Here is a 19,069-nt window from a genome sequence, read left to right as displayed (position 1 = left end):
GTTAAAATAAAAAATTAATCTTGGAAAAATTATTCTAATTTAATGTTCGCCCAAAATTAATTAATAAAATTAATTTACAACTAAAATATAATTTTCCTATTTAATTAAATATATAAGAAAATTTCAAATATTTAAGTATGATGATGAAAATCAACTTAAATATTAATTTTCTATTTAATTAAATACACTAGAAAAATACTTCAAGCAAAAATATCATCTATCTAGATTTTCCTTTGACTAATTAATTCAATTTCTAATAATATACTTTAATTCAATTTATTTTAAATTAATCATTAAATGAAAAAATCATTGATTTAAGTTGGTCCAAAATTAAAATAAATAATTTACAACTTTAATCTATTTTTCAAATAAAATTCGAAATTCCAGCATTTAAGAAATGCAATTTCGAAATTTGATTAATAAAATAAAGGAAAAATATATTTTGAAAATTATTTAAATTTAGTTGGAAAAATAAATTTCAACTAAAAATAATTTTCTATTTAATTAAGTGTCATGAAAAAGAAATATTTAAGTATCATGATGAAAATCAACTTAGATATTTCATTTTCAAATTAATTAAATGTATTAAATTCAAGAAATAAATAATTAAGTGTAGAGAAGGCTTAATTATTAATCTCTAGTTTAATACTAGGAAAAAATATACTTAAAATAAATTGTACCAAAATTAATTATTTAAATAATTAATTTCACAATGTATAATATTTTCCTATTTAATTTAGAAATAATAAGTAGTCTAGAAATAACTATCTAGAAAATATCTTATTTGACTAAGTATCTTTTCCACAAAATTTGAAAAAATATCTAATTTAAGTTGTATTAGAAAAAATCTAGAACTTAAATATTTTCAAATTTAAATTTAATTAAATATCAAAAATTAAGTTGTAACCACTTAATTTTTTTTAAAATATTCCAATTTAAGTTAATATTCGAAAAGATATTAACTTAAAAAATATCTAAAATATTCCATTTTAAGTTAATATTCGAAAAGATATTAACTTAAAAAATATCTAAAGAATCTTAATAACCAATGCCTAAAATTCCTCAACTTAATTTTGAAATTTTAAATCCAAAAGATATTCAGATTTAAGTTGGTTAGTTGTAGATAACTAAATATCAACTTAAATAGGAATATTTGATGAAAAATTTAAATTAAGCTTCAGAAAGAATCTAGATGGTTATAATTCTATATTTAATTAAATACAATAAAATACATATAGTTTAGCTTAGAATAAAAAATTCTTTAAACTATATTTTTCTCAAATTAATTTTATAAAAAATGAAATTAATTATGTTGCTAATCAATTTTATTAGGTTAAACTAGTTTAATTAACCTAGTACAGTTATTCAAATCACGCAAATGGGCCTTCACAATTGGGGTGGTTCATGTGAGGGGGTGTTGGGTTCAGTATGTCGTACCCACTACTATGGCTCCCAATTCTCACACAAGGCCCAAAAGAGAGGAATTTAACCTTAATAAGAACAACTGTTATTAATTGAATAGGCCCAAAAACTAAATGGGTCTAAATAAATTCTATCAAGAACTATGATAATTTATTTTAGCAACAACAACATATATGCATCTATAATAAAATTAAACACATAGGTTCACACAGGCACACTTTGGATGGGTCCTATCTTGTTGCTAGGTCATACACAGATGAAAGAAGATTGTAAATATACCTGTTACAAATTATTATCTTGACCAAGGGAGCCATCAGATCAATAGATCTGGCAAAAGGTAACCATGGCTATTTGCAATCAAGTAATAATAGGTTTTGAAAACTTACACACAAGCTAAAACACATACTCCTGCAACAAGGTTAGCTGGATAGTTGGATGTAGGATTTATTTAATTTTAAATTAAATTATTAATTTTGAAATAATTAATTAAATAAAAAATAATTTTCGAAAATTTAAAAAAAAATTTGAAAAATTCGAAATTTTAAAAAAATTTAAATTTAAAATTAAACCTACAATTTTGAAAAATTAGGTTTCAACCAACCTAAATATCATTTCAAAATTTGCTAACTACTTTTAAAATTTAAATGTTATTTTATAAATAAAAATTAAAAAAGATAAATGAATATCTTTTTCAGATTTTAAATGTAATTTAAATAATAAAATAACAAAATTTAAAAGTTAGCAAAATATCTTACACCTTTTTAAAATTACATGATTATAATTATCTTATTTTAAATTTAAATAAGGTCAAATTATTTAAAAAAAAATAAATTTAAAATATTTAAAATCTGACCTTAAATTTAAAAATAAGATAAGATATAATCAAATTTAAAAATAAGATAGATTATTAAGCAAATAAGATAGATTATTAAGCAAATAAGATAGATACTAACTATTTTTAAATTCAAATTACACTAATATCTTGAATTAAATTTAAAAAATATTAAATTAATTCATAATGATAATTAGAATTGAATTAGGAATAGTAATAGTATAAATATAGAACTACACAAAAAATCGTAAATTTATTCCATGAAAAAGCATGAAAAATCGAAGAAAAACGAAAAAAATTGCGAGCTGTACGGACAGTTTTCGCGTGCGCAGGAAAATTTCAGCACAACTCTGATTTTTTCGAATCTTCAAAAAATCATAACTAATTCAAATTAAATCGAAATTGAGTTCTGTAAAAAAGTAACTTGCTGAATTTTTTCCATACGATCCAATTAAAATAATTCCAGAAACAGATATTCAATTATTTTTAACGAAAATTTACAAACACCAATCAATCATCAAATAACACTCAATACAACATGATATCATCCAAAAACAAACAAACAATCGTTTTAAAGTCCAAATTTCTTGCAAGTAAATCAATTACCATGGCTCTGAGGCCAGTTTTTGGAATTTATTTTACCAGGATCTTAGATCTACTCACAACTATGTTGATTAACACCCTAAACATGAACTTTCTAAAACGATGAAATAAACACATATAAAGTTTAAGAAACCTTACATTGGGTGCAGCGGAATATAATGACTCCTTCCGTTCAGATATCTTGCCCTTGATTCCTTTCTGTAGCAGAGCATTATCAATATCTGAACCTGGATCTCTTTCTCTAATTCTTTAGTGCTGAAACTCTTTCTTGCTAGAAGTCTTTCTTCACGATCTTCCTCACTATGATTGAGGTATCACTTGCTGTGTGTGGGCACTACTCTCACACTAAGGATTTCGAAATTCTAGAGGGAAGAGAAAGAAGAAGTGGCGGCTAAAGATAGGGAGAGAGAAAGGCTCAGGTTTTTCTCAGAAGGAAAAATAGAAAATTTAAGTGTAAATTTCCTAAAGCTTTCACAATCTATCATTCCAGTAGGGTTAGATTTGAATTATTTGGCATTAAAATAATGAAAATATCAGTTTAAATTTCCTACAAAAGTGGCCGGCCCTATACAAGTGGATTTGGGCCTTACTTTTTGCAATTTTGCAGTTTTATCTTTTCTACATCTAATTTTCTCAAAAACGCCAATTTTCAAATTCAACCATTTAAATGCCAATTCTAACTATTTAATAACTATAAATAATTATTAAATAATATTGTCATTTATCATATTTATTAATTGAACCATACAAAGTATCATAATTAACAAATATGCCCCTAAAAACTCTTTCTTTACAATTTCGCCCTTACTTAGTGAAAATTCACAAATAGACATAGTCTAATTTGAGAATTATAATTGATTAATCAAAACCAATTATATGAGTCTTACAAGCAATATTATCTCAACTAGTGCGGGGACCATGGGTCTATATAACCGAGCTTCCAATAAGTAGATCAAGAATTTATTACTAAAATTCACTAACTTATTAATTCTTCGTTGAATCCACGCATGGAACTTAGAATTGCACTCTCAGTATAATAGAATGCTCTATATATTCCACCATATAGACGCATCATCAGTTATCCATTGTTATAATCCTAATGTGATCACTGATCCTCTATATGAATGATCTACACTGTAAAGGGATTAAATTACCGTTACACCCTACAATGTATTTATTCCTTAAAACACTTGACCCCGTATAAATGATATTTCAGCTTATGTGAAATGAGATCTCCACCATTTATTTTCGTTTGGTCAAACTCGAAGGAGATCATCCTTTACTTACTATTCGGCAGATAGAAGCTATAGATTCCATGTTTATGATAGCGCTCCCACTCAATTGCACTACTGTGTTCCCAAAATGTACGTATCACCCTGACCTAAAAGTAGGCTTAACTAACAAATCAAAGAACACGAATAGCTTCTCGAGATTGAGCCTAATCATGTCAGGATTAAGATCATTTGATCTAGAATCAACTAGGCGATATTCACTTGAATAGATATTACGGTAAGTTTAATAAATCTAAGTCAAAGTTCAATATCGGTCCCTTCCGATGCATACTCCATGCATCCAACCTGAGCTTTACTTTAACCAATGCTATGGAAAGAACATAGCATTTCTCCAAATGCAAGTAAACTCTTGTTGTAGATTATCATATCAGTAAAACCCTATGTCTGATAAATCTAGGAAACTTTATTCACATAGTCATGTTTACTTTTCAATGTGTTGACGGCACAATAAACAGGATCAAGTATGTGAAAAGGGTTTCAGATGAATTCATACATTGTGTATATATAATAATGAAATAAATCATGTGAACCATGCAACATTAAATGTTATTTCTGATCTATATTAATAAGTAAATCTGATTATATTGAAATGATGCTCTCATCTCATCCACACTTGATACTTTGTCAAACTTCAACCTAGATGAGAGAGTTCCTTCCTTAGTGATTCAAAAACTCCTTTATTGTTCTTAACCATTCGAACCTTGAGTGATGAGTGCCATGCCCACACATAGCAAGTCAAGTACTCAATCATAGTGAGTAAGACGGTGGTAACCAAACCCGAAGGAGAGAAAGAGATCCAAGTTCAGATCTTGATAATGCTCTGCTACAGAAAGGAATCAAGGGCTAGAGATCTTGAACGGAAGGAGTCATTATATTCCGCTGCAATCAATGTAAGGTTTTCTTAACCCTTTTGTGTTTATTTCATTATTTTAGAGAATTCATATTTAGGATGTTAATTCTGTTGGGTTTTGTGCCCTAAATAAAACCCATTTCAATATAATCAGATTTACTTATTAATAAAGATCAGCAATAACATTTTATGTTGCATGGTTCATATGATTTATTTCATGATTATATATATAATGTATGAATTCTATTTAAGTCCAGAACATATGAATTTGTTAATGATTATAGTGTTGTCAGCACAGTGAATATAATCTTAATTATATGTTCGAAAGTTTATTCCCTGATGGCTTCAGGAAACTAAGAGAATGCATCTTATTCCTTTCAGAGAAAAACCTAAGCCTCCTATTCTATTCATAGCCACCACCCTCTTCTTCTCTTTTCTTCTCTTCACTTTCAAAATACCATAGTGATAGAGTAGTGCCCACACACATCAAGTGGTATCTCAATCATAGTGTGGAAGATTGTGAAGAATCCAATCAACAAGAAGGAGAGAAAGAGATCCAGGTTCATATCTTGGTGATGCTCTGCTACAGAAAGGAATCAAGGGCTAGAGATCTGAACGGAAGGAGTCATTATATTCTGCTGCACCCAATGTAAGGTTTCCTAAACTTTATATGTGTTTATTTCATTGTTTTAGAATTCATATTAGGATGTTAATGAAACATACATGGTAGTAAATCTAGATCATGGTAAAATATTTCCAACAACTTGTATCCTGGTAATGATTTACTTTCATGAAATATGAATTAAAACAATGTTATGTGTTGATTTGGATGGTTTCATGTGGTTTATGTGTTGTACAGATTTTTTTCCATGAAAAATATTTTTTCTATTTTTGAAAATATTTTATTTGGATTCCTTGTGAAAAATTAAGCGATTTTCTTTTTACGGAACTTAATTCCGATAAAAATTGAGAAAGTTATGAGTTTTGGAAAAGTAGAAGCCATGGCTGTCGAAGCTAGGTGCACGCATGCACCAGGTGCTTCGGACAAGCAGGAGACGCGCGCGTATGCTCAGACACCTTCGTTGTCTGAAGCCCACGAGGACCCTGCACGTCCGCCCGTGTCACCTCTGCCAGCGCCGAGATATGCCGCACAGCCACCCTGCAGATCTCCTTTTCCGCGGGTGTAAGGCCTCTCATGCAGCCTCTCAAGGCTGCACTTGCAGCCTAGTTGGCAGCCTCCACAAAATGTGCGATTTTTATGGGATTTTTTCCCAAAATTCGTTTTTTTTTTCATTTTTAAAACCCTAAATTTAAAATAAAATATTATTTTTAAATATATTTGAACTTAAATATCATATTTTAAATTAATAATATTTATTTTTTAATAGATTATTATTAATTTTGATATTTTGAGGTTTAAATTTAAAAATTAATTATTTTATTTTTTAAATTATGGTCAGATTTAAAAATTTGTTAATTTCTTTAATATTTATATATTATTTAATTATAAGGTTATATATTTTGATATTTAATATATTTTAAATTAAAAGATATCTTTATCCTTTTATTTGAAATATGATATTAAAAATGATCTTATATGACAAATTAAATAATTAATAAATTTGAAATTAACCTAGATATTTTTATGAATATTCTAACCATAATATTTTCAAATTCAAAAATTTGTTATTTTGTTAAATATTTAATTATTTATAAATTATAAGTTTTAAAAATGATATCTTACTATTTTATATCATTTTTTTTTACTTATTAGATATTTTATAAATTATATTTTAAATATTTAAATAACTTAGATATTTTTGTAGAAATTTGAATATTGCTTAATTTGAGATATTTTGACATATAATTATGGTAATTATTAGGCTAATTAGTAATTTTTCCCCCCGAACTTTGACATGTACTAAATCGTGCCCCCTGAACTTTTTTGGCCGTTAAAAATTCCCCTCGAACTATTGAAATTGTTAAATTTAAGGACTTTTGTCTAATTTTAGTAAAAAAATTCTAACATGGATGAAAGTTCAAGGGGCATTATTTAGTACACATCAAAGTTTGAGGGCATGATTTGGTAAATATCAAATTTTGGGGAGCATGATTTAGTACATAAACAATCATTGAAATAGTAAATTGAATGAAATTAGACAAAAGTCCTTAAATTTAACAATCTCAATAGTTCGAGGGGAATTTTTAACGGCCAAAAAAGTTCAGGGGGCACAATTTAGTACATGTCAAAGTTCAGGGGGAAAAATTACTAATTAGCCTAATTATTATTTATTTATTATTTTTTTTTCTTAAAATAATAACTATCTAACCATATCTATTTTAAAATTGGTTTATTTTATTATTTTAATTTTATTATATTATAAGATTTGAAAGTGATATTGAAGATTTTTTTTTTCAAATCATTGATCTTATTTGATATTTAATTTAATTTGATAAAAATAATTCAAATAAACCTAGATATTTTAAATTTAAATTTTGAGATTTTTTAAGGTTTGTTTTAACAACCCTAAATTTTCAAAATATAGTTGGTTAGTTTAAGAGTAATAATTTAATTATATTAATATCTTATGTAACGTCCCCGCTTCAAGCCTCCATTGGGTCCTTACACCCACGGAATGAATGGCTCTTATACACGAGTACGCCACTCTGGCTGCTTCCTGGATCGATGACTGACCCTACAGACCAACACAAGTGTTTCCAGCGTACTTTGTCCTCACTCGCACGCTTCCTGGGAAAACTTCCCAGGAGGTCACCCATCCTGAAATTACTCCAGGCCAAGCACGCTTAACTGTGGAGTTCTTTCGAGATGGGCTACCGAAAAACAAGATGCACCTTGTTGATATAGGTAGTACCAATCAATCCATTTAAGCTCTCTTCAACTGTGTAGTCCCATACCTACACAGTCTCAGAATCATCCCACTTGACCTTCCCCAGGCGGTGTGGGATTGCACAGCTTACCCGATATTTCCCCTTACGGATCACGGGACTACTGACTGTCACAATCACCCCCCCTTACGGGGTCCGACGCCCTCGTCGACCACACTTCCGCCGGGTCAAGGCTCGATACCATTTGTAACGTCCCCGCTTCAAGCCTCCATTGGGCCCTTACACCCACGGACTAATGGCTCTTATACACGAGTACGCCACTCGTCGCTTCCCGGATTGATGACTGACCCTACAGACCAACACAAGTGTTTCCAGCGTGCTTTGTCCTCACTCACACGCATCCTGGGAAAACTTCCCAGGAGGTCACCCATCCTTGAAATTGCTCCAAGCCAAGCACGCTTAACTGTGGAGTTCTTTCAAGATGGGCTACCGAAAAACAAGATGCACCTTGTTGACATAGGTAGTACCAATCAATCCATTTAAGCCGTCTTCAACTGTGTAGTCCCATACCTACACAAGCCTCGTAATCATCCCACTCGACCTTCCCTGTGCGATTGTGGGATTGCACAGCCTACCCGCATTTCCCCTTACGGATCACGGGACTACCGATCGTCACAATCACCCCCACGGGGTCCGACGTCCTCGTCGACCACACTTCCGGCTGGGTCAAGGCTCTGATACCATTTGTAACGTCCCCGCTTCAAGCCTCCATTGGGTCCTTACACCCACGGAATGAATGGCTCTTATACACGAGTACGCCACTCCTGGCCGCTTCTGGATCGATGATCGACCCTACGGACCAACACAAGTGTTTCCGGCGTACTTTGTCCTCACTCGCACGCTTCCCGGGAAAACTTCCCGGGAGGTCACCCATCCCGAAATTACTCCAGTGCCAAGCACGCTTAACTGTGGAGTTCTTTCGAGATGGGCTACCGAAAAACAAGATGCACCTTGTTGATATAGGTAGTACCAATCAATCCATTTAAGCTCTCTTCAACTGTGTAGTCCCATACCTACACAGTCTCAGAATCATCCCACTTGACCTTCCCCAGGCGGTGTGGGATTGCACAGCTTACCCGATATTTCCCCTTACGGATCACGGGACTACTGACTGTCACAATCACCCCCCCTTACGGGGTCCGACGCCCTCGTCGACCACACTTCCGGCTGGGTCAAGGCTCTGATACCATTTGTAACGTCCCCGCTTCAAGCCTCCATTGGGCCCTTACACCTACGGAATGAATGGCTCTTATACACGAGTACGTCACTCTGGCTGCTTCCTGGATCGATGACTGACCCTACAGACCAACACGAGTGTTTCCAGCGTGCTTGACCTGGGAGCAATTTCAGGATGGGTGACCTCCTGGGAAGTTTTCCCAGGAAGCGTGCGAGTGAGGACAAAGCACGCTGGAAACACTCGTGTTGGTCTGTAGGGTCAGTCATCGATCCAGGAAGCAGCCAGAGTGACGTACTCGTGTATAAGAGCCATTCATTCCGTGGGTGTAAGGGCCCAATGGAGGCTTGAAGCGGGGACGTTACATCTTATTTTCACATTTGTTACATGGACAATGTTTGTTTAATTTTATATTGTTCATTCAAATTTTTTTAACAAACCTATTATTTATTTGATCTAAATTGCTATGATTAACTTGTTGACAGTTCCAATGATCTGATTTTAATCATAGTCCAATTGTCAATAGATCTTATAAATAATTTGTAATAGGTAAATTTTGTACTTCTTTCATCTGTGTAAACCTAGTAACATGATAGGGTCCATCCAAATCATTTGACCTGTCTGAGCCTATATGTTTGCTATTGGGCTTAGATGCATATAGGAAGCCCATTTAAGTTTTTACTAAGTAAATAGATTAGGTTGCTAAAATAAAATTTGACATAAGTAATTTTATTTAGGCCCAATTAGATTTGGGCTTATTCAATGAATAACAATTGTTTATATAAAGGTTAAATTCCTCTCTTTTGGGCCTAGTGTGAGAGTTGGGGGCCAATAGAAGTGGATACGACATACTGAACTCAGCTCCCCCTCACATGAACTACCCCAATTGTGAAGGCCCATTTGCCTTATTTAAATAATTGTATGAGGTTAATTATATTAGTCTAACCTAATTAAAATTGAATTAGCAACATAATTAACTTTTAAAATATATGAAATTTATTTTTCATTTAATATTTTAAAGTTAATTTTAGAAAAGCACTTAGTTAATGATATATATTCTAGATAGTTATTTCTAGTACTAATTATATTTTCTAATATTAAATTAGGAAAATATCATAGATTGTGAAATTAATTGTTTTATAATTAATTTTGGCACAATCTAAGTTAAGTATTTTTTTCCCAGTATTAAGCTAGAATTAATAATTAAGTCTCCTCTATACTTAATTATTTATTTCTTGAGTTTAATACATTTAATTAAATTGAAAATTAAATATCTAAGTTGATTTTAATCATGATACTTAAATATTATTATTTTCATGTTATTTAATTAAAATAGAGAATTATTTTAACTTGGAAATTTTCTTTAAAATTTCATAACACTTAAATTTGAATAATTTTCAAAATATATTTTATTTTATTTTATTAATCATTTTTTTTTGTATTTCGAAATTGCATTTCTTAAATGCAGTAAAATTTCAAATTTTATTTGAAAAATAGATTAAAGTTAAAAATTATTTATTTTAATTTTGGACCAACTTAAATCAGTGATTTTTTTCATTTGATGATTAATTAAAATAAATGAACTAAAATATATTATAATTAGAAAATGAATTAATTAGTCAATGAAAGTCTAGATAGATATTATCTGTTTTGCTTGAAGTATTTTTCTAGTGATATTTAATTAAATAGAAAATTAATATTTAAGTTGATATTCATCATGATACTTAAATATTTGAAATTTTTCTTAAATATTTAATTAAATAGGAAAATTATATTTTCGTTGTAAATTAATTTTATTAATTAATTTTGGGCCAACATAAAATTAGAATAATTTTTTTCAGGATTTATTTTTATTTTATTTTAACAAGCATTTTCGAAAATTGTATTCTTATATATACTTCAATTTTTCGAAATGCAATGTATATATTTATAGAAAATTAAATTTGAGTTGTAAATTAATTTAAATTAATTTTGAAACAACTTATATTGAATATTTTTCTAAATATTTATTGGAAATTATTACTAAGATGGAAATAATTCATGTTATTTTCATATCCATCTAAGTATAATTTATAAATATTAAATTAAAATTTATATTTAGAATTTTTCATTCTAAATTGGAAATTTTAATTAAATAAATATATATTTAAAATAAATTGATTAAAATAAATATTAGAAGAAAATACACTTTAAATAATGAGCTTTATTATTATTAGGATATTCGATCTCCATTGTTGGTTTTACATAGCTATTGTTTTAGTGAGTAATCCTCCCTAATGGAGGAATGTTCATTAGCAAGTTAGCGCCGTTTAATCTCGAAAGATAAGTATTATTTGTAAGTGTTTATTTTAGTATGGATCACCCTAATGGTGGCGACTGTATTTGACTTACAAAAGTATGAAACAATGGTGGAAGCTCATAAGATAGAATAGCCTTGACTCTTGCCTAAATGGGACAACGCTGGATTCTGATCTTGATCGAATAAAAGGTTGCGAGAATGTTTTTCATTTTAGATGAGCTGACAACTCTATTCAATGGATGGTATCACTGACTCTCGTCTAAACGGGATACTGATATCAGTTTGTTGGAGACCTTGGAAATTATTTAGGATTGTATGTTTTAGTATTTTCACTTGTCATTCCTACTTGCTATATGTTTAATAATTTCTAAATTGTGTATGAATTTATATTGAACCATGTTATTTTCTGTTATTATATTGTAGTTTAATTTCGAATCTTCATTGTTGGTCTAACTTGGTTTGTTGTTCTAATGGGATAAATCCCTAATGGATTGTCAACATTAGACAAACATAATAGTGTTAGATCTCGAAAGATAAATATTGTAAATGCAACATCTAGCTGTTCATCAATTGATGACACCTTAGACTAGTATTTACAATATGAAACAAGAAGATTTTATAAATAAGATTACTTTGACTTTCGCTAATCGAAGCATCGTTGGATTCTTATTTGAAAACAAAATTATCCTAATTCCTCTTAGCTTATTCGTTTCGAATTAGCTCAATAACACATCGTTGGATGAATGGTTTATAAATCATATAATGTCATTCTATATTTTCTCTTAAGAAATTAAATGACGCATATGATTATATTCCTGAAATTCTATCCCAAAATGATATAAATCCTCGATCTTAAAAATCTCCTACTTGTATGGGCAAATCAGACTTAGAGTTAAATTAGTAGTGGTGTTCCAAGAAAGAATTACTCATGTATATTTGGTATAAATTTAAGTCTTTCACTTTAAATTTTAGATTCCAAATAATTTTTTTTAATACAATACAGTTTCACTTTCACAAGTGTTTAATAACCATTTTCTATCAATGGATTCAAACTGTATGGAATATGAGTTTAGTATTCTGTGACCAGGATCCACTTGCACTATTCTAAGTACTCTTTGATGTAACTAAATCAAGTCATCAAAAGACTACAACCACATTTTCTAAATCTATGGCATTTGTATCTTGTTCATAGTGTTTTTGACAAGATCATTCTCTGCAAAGAGTTAATATGCCTATATCCATTGTGTTGACTTCGCTTTTAGCCAACGACAATGAGTCTTTTTGATAAGCGATAAACGATATATCGTAATAAGAATATGTAGTAAAGAAAATAATAATAATAAGAAGACACAAAAATTTTATAGAGGTTCAGCCCCGAGCAGTTCGGTAATAGCCTAATCCTCGTTAGCTGTATTGACTTAAGAATAAGGAAGAAGATTCCTTTTCTTATAGCTCTTACAATAGTATCTCTGAATATATAATTCTTAGATAGCCTTAGCTTATATCGTTTCGGCGTATGATCTCTGTTTACAGTTTTCGATCGATCTCCCCTTGCCCAGTGAACATTCCTCACTATTTATAGGGCAGGAACCTTGAGGAGGAAGAGTTTCCTCTCTCGTTACAAAGCGCATAAACACAAAGATCGTGTGATCATTGCTGAATGCTAGGATCGTGGGATTGAGGCCGTATACACCGATAGTGGAATCGTGTGTATGCCACATCCACGCAAGTTGATCCCTGAGTTATAGGGATTGAGGCCGTATACACCGATAGTGGAATCGTGTGTATGCCACATCCACGCAAGTTGATCCCTGAGTTATAGGGATTGAGCTGGTGACTCACGAAGTGCTTGGTTGAATTCGCTAAGTGTTGCTCATTCTGCACGACTCGTTGAGTATTCCATCATGGACATGCCAGCGAGGCATCCTGCTCGGCATGTTGATCCGACCAGGTGCTCTAAGCAGATGCCATGTGTCACCATTCTTGTGATGCCACGTCAGAGTGCCAATTTTGGGATAACACACTGAAAGTAAGTTCATCTCATTCGCAGATGGATGTACATTCAGGGGTGGATATGAGTTTTTTGTTATAATCTTAAAACGATCACTCTAGATTTTACCTTATGCAAATATATTTGAAATGTTAGAAAAATTTCATGAATTTCTAGCAATGGTGAAAAACCATTAAGGTAAGTGGTTAAAGATCTTGCGAACTGATAGGGGTGGAGAAATAGTTAGTAGATATGCAGTTCAAAGATCATTAAATTGATTTTTGAATTATATCCAAACTTACCTCCCTAGAAATTCGATTTGCATATTGATGATTAGTTACTAGTTGTTGCCTAAGTCCTTCTAAGGTAATACCCTAGTGAAAGGAAAATTTCAGAATGATGGAATGGTTGTGTACTTAGTGTAAGCCATTACTAGACTCATCGATGACCTAATCGAAATCTTAAGAAAAGCTAGAACTGTTAATAAATGCTTTGCATGTCTGTTAGCTATTCTAAGTGATTAGGGGTAGACCATCCCATAGTCAATAGATAAGAAAGTGTTTGTTTAAACATATACTATTTTTCTAAGAAAATGACTAAGTCTGGAAATAAAGTAGAAAATAAAGGAGATATTTTTTCTCTTGATTCCAAAAGTGTTCTATCATCTTATTCTACATATGATGATCCTACTGCCTCTGTTGTCTTGACACAACTGAAGAGGTCAATACTATTTAGTTTTCTTAGACATAATTCACGGTACCTTGTCGTAGTGGGAGGGTTTCTAGGAACTCACCTTCTTATGACTTGGAAGACACTAGTGATTAAAATCCATTGTAAGTTTAAACAAGTAATGGATTGTCAAAATAAGAAACTAAGAAGAAAGCCAAGAGAACGATGGTTAAAACCGTTCATGTGGAATAACCTAAAGTTTTCTCTTACAATGACATAAAAGGAAATTTTCGTTAATAAGTCTATTCAATGGACTTAACAAAATTTCATGTTCCTAGTATTATAGGTTTGAGTTTATCTAAACCTATGGCTTATGGTATACCTGGTTAATTACTTACTCTAGTGCAAGCAATTTACTTTAGTAAGATGCTGAAACATTTTCTTTTCTAATGGCAATCTATAGAAGTTTCTCAAATTCTAGGCATAGATTTTATTTATCTAAGGAAAAGTCTCAACTATTCCAGAAAAGATAAAGCCATGAAAGAATTCCTTGAATCAACAGTGAGAGGTCTCAGATATGCTTTAGTATGCCTTAGACCAGACACCCCCTGTTGAGTGGGAGTAATGAGTAGGTATCAGATTAATCTAGGAAAGGAACATTGGAAGACAATCAAGTAAATCTTAAGATTAAGAAGAGGAACTATATGTTAGTCGATAAGGGTGTGTTTAAAACTCTTAGACTACACCACATCAGATTTCAAGACTTGCCTTTGTGCTAGAAAGTCTCTAAGTCTACCAGAGAGACTGAATGTTAAAGATGCAGGAAAGGTACTTATTCAGTCTAAGGAAAGTTCTATACATTTGTGGCACCGTTCCAGCTTGTCTTAACTACTAGTGTTATTTCCTGATTAACCAAAAAGTAGTTGTCAAAAGTATAGAATCCAGTATCCCAAGAGAGTAGACATATAGAGAGGAATTTTACAATATCAAGGATTTTGTGATTAAGGAAGAGTAATGGTGGAGAAAATGTAAAGCCCGCTTAGTTAATTTGGAAATTAGCAGTTGTTTATGTTTAATTATGAAATTATTTATAGCTATTTAAATAATTTATTACTGTTATTTATGGAATTTAGAAATGCATGATTATGTCATCAATAGTTTTTATATTTTGCATTTCCGGTGTTCGGTATTTTGGAACTCGGCGTTTGGCTCAGTAGAAATCACAACTTAGTATGTTAGTAATTTGGGGACGGGTTTTAGACATTGGGAATGTCGGGAATGGCCAGGAATTTAGAATTTCCCAAAAATACCCCTTTAGTATGATTTTTGTGATTTTATGGTGGAGGGGCAAAATGGTCTTTTTGCCCCAATGACTTTTTGTCTTTAGTGACTTTTTATTTGAAAAATTAAATGTTTATTTCATGATTTATTTGGCTGAAATGAATAGTGCTTGGTTAGTTTATTTCTCTTTCATTTTCACAAAATACTAAGTTTAGAAAAAAGAAAGAAAATTTCAAGCAAAACACTCTCTTTTCTCTCTCTCTTTTTCGGCTGAAACTTGGGGTTCAAGAGCTGGAATTTTTGTGGTGATTCAAGCCATTTTTGTGTTGATTTTATGATCCATAGTTACTAGTAAGTGGTTCTCATCTCTTCTTTTTATTCTTGATGTTTTTGAGGTGAAAATGGTAGGTTGCATGTTAGTTTGTAAAGCTGTATATTGCTGTGTTTAATTGTTGTTTCCAGTAGCTTAATTAAGTTTTAAATGGATGGATTATATAGGTTTTAATGCATGCTAGTGGTGTTGTTTAAAGCTTTGAATTTCCTATGCAAATATGTGATTTTTGAGTGAAATGGTTCATTTTGTTTCTGTGAAATTGCTGGATGTTCTTGGGTGTTTTCAGAAGCTTATTCATGCTTATTTGAGTAGAATTAACTAGGTTTGGATGCATGTTAGTGGATTTAACCAAGTTTGAGTTTTGGAACTCAAAGCTTGGTCTTTAATGGTGAATTTTGTCTATGTGTTTGCTGGGTGGTTTTGAGGCCTTAGATTTGTTCTTTGGGGGTGTTTAGAGCAGGTCTGGAAAGTTTGGTACCAATTGGGGTTGAATTGGTCGAGTTATGAAAATTTTAGTTGGCTGCCTGCGAGGAACCGGAATTCCGGTTGTACATCCGGAATTCCGGATGAGGGTTCTGAATTTTCCAGAACCGGAATTCCGGTTGGGCAACCGGTCTACCGGTTGGGGAAAATTCAGAAACCCTAGTTTTCCTCATTTTTATGTTTTTAGGGGTATTGCCATGCTTTTTATCGATAGGGAAACTTTTAGTTCCTAGTTTTAGTCCCCGGGAAAGTGATTTAGCGTGTCACTTATAGCGTTGTGATTTTTATGGTTTAGGAGCCAGTAATCCGCCGCTCAGCTTCAGTTCCAGTCAGGTTGACCGGCACACCTGAAATCGGAATCCAGGTAAGATTAGTATAACAGTATGCATATGTAGATTACATGTCTAGCGTGCATGTAGGAAGCCTGCTAGATTACATTAGTTATGTATTTAGGCTTCGAACCATCCAACCCTATCACGTCGGTACAGGCTGGAGTATGACCAGCAGCCGGAGTATGACCGGTTCGACCGATCAGGCTGACATTTGGTTGGTGGTTCGGTGCTATTGACCTATCCCGTCGGTACAGGCTGGAGTATGACCAAGCGGCGGAGTATGACCGGTTCGACCGATCGGGAGGATACTTGTCAATAGTACCGTCCTTATGAACGTTCAAAACTCGCACCATGTTGGACATGGCGGTAGTGGCTCCGCACCATGTTGGACATGGCAAGGCGGGACTCGCATCGTGTTGGACACGGCAGTTAGTTTTATGTATGATATTATTATGCTTTTCTTACTGAGTCTGTCGACTCACAGTTTATGTTCATGTGTAGGTAAAGGCGAGGCTATTGCTGATGGACCGTGAGCGAGCTTATGAGATTGTACATGTCGGGGCGGTTAGGCCTGGAGCGTACGATCCTCGGGACAGCAAGGCTGAATTTTTGTAACTGGTCGTTAGACGACTTTTATTTTGATGTAACAATTAAACAGTTAAAACTTTTGTAAATGATTTTATAAATCGGGATCCCGAGTCTTTTGTAATATGGTTTATAAGTTTAATTAAAAAGCAAAATTTTAATTAATCACGTTTTTCCATAAACCTCGTTGATTAGCAACGAGCTGCACAGTACGTTTAAAAATCACGTAATACGCCTAAGGTAGTTAGGGTGTTACAGAAAAGGTTGTGTTTAATTCAACCTATATGATCCTATTACGAGGAGTATACTACTACTACACTTGATTTGTATATCAAGGTGTTGAGATTATTTGAAATGCACATTTTGTTTTATATTAGTGCAAGTGGGAGTTTGTTGGGTTTTGTGCCCTAAATAAAACTCATTTCAATATAATCAGATTTACTTATTAATAAAGATCAGAAATAACATTTTATGTTGCATGGTTCACATGATTTATTTCATGATTATATATATAATGTATGAATTCTATTTAAGTCCAGAACATATGAATTTGCTAATGATTATAGTGTTGTCAGCACAGTGAAATATAATCTTAATTATATGTTCGAAAGTTTATTCCCTGATTTGTCAGTTCACTGGATTTAGACTGGCATGATAATCAACGATAGGTATTCTTACATCTTGGATAAGTGTTATGTCCTTTCCAGGGCATTGGCAAAGTTTACCAGTATCGGATGTATGGAGTATGCATCGGAAGGGACCGATATTGAACTTTGATTAGATATATTAAAATTTACCATAATATCTATTCAATTCAAAATCACATGTTGATCCTAGATCAAATGATCTTAATCGTGATATGGTTAGGTTCGATCTCAAGAGTATTATACATGTTCTTTGATTTGTTAGTTAAGCCTACTTTTGGGTCAGGGTGATACGTACATTTTGGGAACATGATTGTATAATTGAGCGGGAGCGCTAACATAAATATGGAGTCTATAACTTCTATAGGAATTTAGAAGTGAAACGATTATATCCTTCGAGCTTGGCTAAACAGAGATAAATGGTTGAGATCTTATTTCACTTCGCTGAAATATCATTTATACGGAGCTAAGTGTTTTAAGGATAAAATACATTGAAGGTGTAACGGCAATTTAGTTCCTATTTAATGTAGATCATCTATTAGAGGGTCATTGATCAAATTAGGGTTATAACAATGGATAATTAATAGCGTATCTATATCGTGGAACATATAGAGCGTTCTATATGACTGAGAGTACAATTCCAAGTTCTAAGTGTGGATTCAATAAGGAATTAATAAGTTAGGGAATTTACTTGGTAAATTCGGTTCGACTTATTGGAAGCTCGGTTATATAGGCCCATGGTCCCCATACTAGTTGAGACCATACTGCTTGTAAGACTCAGTTAATTGATTTTGATTAATCAATTATAATTCTAAAGTTAGACTATGTCTACTTTATGAATTTTCACTAAGTAAGGGCAAAATTGTGAAGAGAAGAGATTCTAGGTTTATTTATTAATTAAGAGAATTTATATGTATAAATTAATAAATATATTAAATGACAATATTATTTAATAATTATTTTTTAGCTATTAAATAATTAGAATTGACATTTAAATGGTTAAATTTGAAAATTGGCATTTTTGAGAAAATGGGATTGAAAAATGACAAAATGGCAAAATTGCAAAGTGAGGCCCATTATCCATATCATGGCCGACCACTATGCAAGCATTTTACCATTTATATTTTTCATTATTTTAATGCCATACAATTCTAACCTAACCCTAGATGGTTTTCTATAAATAGAAAGTGATGGCTTCAGGAAACTAAGAGAATGCATCTTATTCATTCCAGAGAAAAACCTGAGCCTCCTATTCTATTCATAGCCGCCACCCTCTTCTTCTCTTTTCTTCTCTTCAATTTCGAAATACCCTAGTGATAGAGTAGTGCCCACACACATCAAGTGGTATCTCAATCATAGTGTGGAAGATTGT

This window comes from Cannabis sativa, chromosome 2, assembly GCF_029168945.1.
Source record: "Cannabis sativa cultivar Pink pepper isolate KNU-18-1 chromosome 2, ASM2916894v1, whole genome shotgun sequence".
Classification (NCBI taxonomy): domain Eukaryota; kingdom Viridiplantae; phylum Streptophyta; class Magnoliopsida; order Rosales; family Cannabaceae; genus Cannabis; species Cannabis sativa.
This window is presented reverse-complemented; position numbering follows the sequence as displayed.